At 42.0% G+C, this 4,586-nt stretch overlaps 1 non-coding gene across 1 annotated transcript; it reads left to right on the forward strand.

The window, feature by feature from the left end:
• Positions 1-501: 501 nt before the first annotated feature.
• Positions 502-572, forward strand: TRNAN-GUU (transfer RNA asparagine (anticodon GUU)). The gene has a single exon. It is a non-coding gene; the product is annotated as a tRNA-Asn (tRNA).
• The last annotated feature ends 4,014 nt before the right edge of the window (positions 573-4,586 follow it).

The raw sequence follows: 4,586 nt of genomic DNA on the forward strand, positions 1-4,586 counted from the left end.
ATATTGCTGATACTCTCTTCTCGGTTCCTTCTTCTCCTTCTTCCATAAACCGAGCTCGTAGAAGGAAGATATAAGAGGGACCTATAGATAGTGTGGTCAAAAATCCATAATAGAGTCCGACCATAACGACCGAATTGATTATCGTCATGTATAAGGATATTAGATTCCCGGTATAAAAGATTTTAAAATCATCATTAACCTCCTTTTTATTTTCTATTTCGGATTATTATATGATGATTTTAAACTTTCCATCTACATATATAGAAATAGAAAAGATAGACTAGAACCGACATCTCTTATGTCATGTCAATGACAATATAAAAATGGAATTGGGGTTTGGATGGAATATAATGAAATAGAGCCACTTTGAGGTTCCCTATGAAATGAGGCATGGAACAGAGCCACTACGAAAAAGTTCCGGGTTCTGAAGGAAACTTCAAGTTCATATTGGTCATGGGTTGAGAACGGAATTGAACTCTATGAGATCTAATCTCCGATTGTTCCTCAATAGCTCGGTGGTAGAGCGGTCGACTATTAATCGACGGGTCGAGGTTCAAATCCTACTTGAGGAGATTTGATTCATTCGAATTAAAGAATTGAATGTCGAATGAAAGGGTTCACTTTGATCATAAGAGCGGGTAACCCGTTCCTCGTGTCTTTGTTTCTATTGCATTCTATCTCATCGTATCACATTCATTCTGCGATATTTGAGAATCATCGTCAATACCTCGGTGTAGGTGTCCGAGATAATCCTTTGTTCCAAAGTCCCGGCTATTTACAACCAGCCAATTAAGAATTCTCGGATGTACTAGTACTAGCAAATACCTCAAAGATGCGGTCATCGATTCTCCGAGAGGCCACAATTACCATGAGCAAACACATTAATTTAATGACGAGGAGCGCATTTTTCTATGCTACTAATACTTGTACTTGCTCGCTATTCGCCAAGCTTTGGTGAGGAAGAGTTCTGGGCGTAAAACAAAAAAATATGCTTATTTTATTTTGTTTTGGCGGTAATACTATATATAAATATAAAATAGAAAAATAAATATACGATAAATAATAAATAAAATGCCACTCTATTTCGCAAAAGACCCACGTCCAAGTTCCATAGCTTTGATTCCGCTTATCCCGATCATGATTTTCCTACCCCCGAAGGAAAGGTTCTTCCCTTTTGGGCGGTTGTGGGCGAGGAGGATTCAAACCCCGACACCGTGGTTCGTAGCCACGCACTCTAATCCTCCGAGCTACAGGCCCCACCTCGTCTCCACTGGATCTGCTCCCGTGAGTACCCTAAAAAAGGAACCTTTCCTCTCCCACCATTTCGGGTTAAGAAGATGTGAAAGTGCCTTTCTCTCTATAAGAACAGTGCGTTCCGAGGTGTGAAGTGGGAGAGAGGGGATTTCATAATTGGGGTTTTGAATAAGATGACCTTTTCATTTTTCATTCTTATTACTTTTTCATATTGAAAAAGTAATAAGAATGAGAGGTGTTAAGCTTTTTATCATCCTGGCGTTGAGCTATTTTGCCGCAGGACCTCTCCTACAGTATCGTCACTACAGTAGAGTTTAACAACCAAGTTCAGGATGGATTAGTGTTGTTCCTCTACGCCTAGGACACCAGAATGTCGAACCATGAACGAAGAAAGGCGTGCGAGAAAAGGAAAAGCATATTGGCTAGTGATTATGAGGCCCTAATTCTTGACTGGAAGGGACACCAAAAGCCTCCGCCCTTCCATCCCATGGATAGATAGAGAGGGAGGGCAGAGCTTTTGGTTTTTTCATGTTGTCAAAGAGTTGAACAATGGATTTTTCGTGTTGTCAAAGAGTTGAACAATGAAAATAGATGGCGAGTGCCTGATCGAATTGATCGGGTCATGTAGGAACAAGGTTCAAGTCTACCGGTTTGTTAGGATGCCTCATTTGCATACATCATTGCACTTCCACTTGACACCTATCGTAATGATAAAAATTTCGTCTCGCCGTGACCTTCTCTTGAATTCTAAAACATCATCACTCGATCCTGCAGGGACAGAGAACCCCTGCCGTCTCGGTACGTGCTACGGAGGCTCTAGGGAAGTTGGAATAGGAGAGCATTCATCTTGGGGTGGGCTTACTACTTAGATGCTTTCAACAGTTATCCGCTCCGACTTGGCTACCCAGCGTTTACTGTGGGCACGATAAGCGGTACACTAGAGGTGCGTCCTTCCGGTCCTCTCGTACTAGGAAAGGTCCTCTCCATGCTTTAACGCCCACACGGATATGGACCGAACTGTCTCACGACGTTCTGAACCCAGCTCACGTACCGCTTTAATGGGCGAACAGCCCAACCCTTGGAACATACTACAGCCCCAGGTGGCGAAGATTGATATAGCATAAATTGCTTGTTTGTGGAAATAATTATGTATTATGAAATTTTGAGATAGTAGAACTCCCGTTTGAACCTTAGGAAATAAATCAGATATTCATGCCATGACATTCAGATCATTTGTGTGCTAGTGTAAGACATGTCTAGGACATGCATTGGCCACATTATGAGAGCCAGTGTAAGACCATGTCTGGAACATGACATCAGCATTGAGACGAGAGCTAGTGTAAGACATGTTTGTGACATGCATCGGCCTCGAGATGTAAGCCCATGTAAAACATGTCTGGGACATGCATTGGCTACATGATGTGCCAGTGTAAGACCATGTTTGGGACATTACATCGACCTAGTGTGAGAGCCAGTGTAAGACCATGTCTCAGATATGGCATCTACATTATACCCTATGTTTAAGGCTTAGTAACTATTCGGTAATATTTCAAATGGTTCAATGGTGAGGATTATAGTTTAAGTAAAATGAGAAAAGTATAACCATGTTATGAGTGATACTGGTACCTAAATGAAATGCATGAGATGTGAGCTTAGTATATGCTATGTGAATTGTGTTGGCTTACTCTAGCATTTGATTCATTTTGTGTAAGGCCATGGAAATTGGCAAATGTTGAAAGTTGTTTTATGAATACAAGAAGTTCTTTCATGAATGAGTAATTTATTGGTTGCTTAAGTCTAAATGAAATGTGTGAAAACCTTAGCTATGGTTGCCTAGTTGAGAAATCATATTAAGTTAGACTTTGATATGTTGGTTGTCATTAAATCATGTTTCAGGGTGGCAAAAGGCTTGGTAAATAGCCTTATATTGTCCACACGGGTAGACACACGAGCGTGTGTCTATGCCGTGTGTGACACACGACCAGCCTCATGGGAGTGTTGTCCGGCTGTGTGTCCCCTGCACATAAAAATTTCAAGTCAATATGCATGGTAGTAAACACCCAGGCAAAGACACGACCGTGTGTCTCAACTGTGTGAAGGGCAAGGCCTAGCACACGGCCATATGCCTTGGGCGTGTGACCCTTAAGGATTCCTGAAGTCAGAAATAGAATATCAAGGTTTTTAGACACGGGCTAGGACACGAGTGCGTCATGGCCATGTGAGAGACACGGGCCATAGACACGGGCATGTGTCAGGCCGTGTGAAAACACCTGTAGGCTTGAAATTATAATTTAATTCATACGGGCGTGTTGCCCATCTATACGGACGTGTGTCCTGTTTTAAAGGTCATTTTCCTAGTGTTGCTTAAAGGATCCGAATTGGTCCCAAGTGGTTTCCAAGAGGTGTTTTGGACCTTATAGGCCCTTGATAAGAAGTTTTAGACAAAGTTTAGAAAAAGTTTTTAATATGACCGAGTCTTAATGATATCAAAATGTGGAATTCATGTGTTTGAGTTTAGTAACACCTCGTATTCTGTCCCGGCATAGGGCACGGGTAAGGGGTGTTACATCTAATGGTATTAGAGTATGGTTTAGTCGGTTCTGGGACTAACCTAGCATGAGCACCAGTCTAGCTATACATGCCATAGTTGTATATTGATAGTGTGATGACAGTAAATGGATCCTGACGTAGTTATGGCAGATGACGTGGAAAGTAATGTACCAAATCCAGTTGAAGGGACTGTGCCAGTAGACAGTGAGCTCGTGACACTAAGTTAGGGTGGAGGGGCTAGAGGCGCTTACCTCCATATGATGGACGTTTGGTACACAGAGTTTTTTTATGCGAATTCAAAAACTCCACCCCTTACCTCCTCCAATTCCTCAATATGCCCCTGTAGCTCTGCAATGAGTGGATTTAGTTAGAAGAAAGAACCCCCAATAGATAAGATACGAAAGCAAGGGGCCGAGGAATTTTGGGCTAAGATTGATGAGGACCCGGAGAGAGCAAAATTTTGGTTAGAAAAGATCATTAGGGTATTTGATGAATTATTGTGTACACCCGAGAAGTGCATAAAGTGCACAATGTCGCTCCTACGAGACTCAGCCTACCAATGGTGGAGTACCCTTGTGTCGGTTGTACCATAGGAAAAGATTACATGAGAGTTCTTCCAGGAGGAGTTTCGGAAGAAGTACATTAGTCAGAGGTTTATAGACCAGAAAAGAAAAGATTTTTTAGAGTTGAAGCAAGGCCGTAGGACGATGACTGAGTACGAACGTGAGTTTGTGAGACTCAGCAAATATGCACGGGAGTGCGTATCTACAGAAGCTATTATT

The sequence above is a fragment of the Gossypium arboreum genome, chromosome 1 (genome assembly GCF_025698485.1).
Source record: "Gossypium arboreum isolate Shixiya-1 chromosome 1, ASM2569848v2, whole genome shotgun sequence".
Taxonomy (NCBI): domain Eukaryota; kingdom Viridiplantae; phylum Streptophyta; class Magnoliopsida; order Malvales; family Malvaceae; genus Gossypium; species Gossypium arboreum.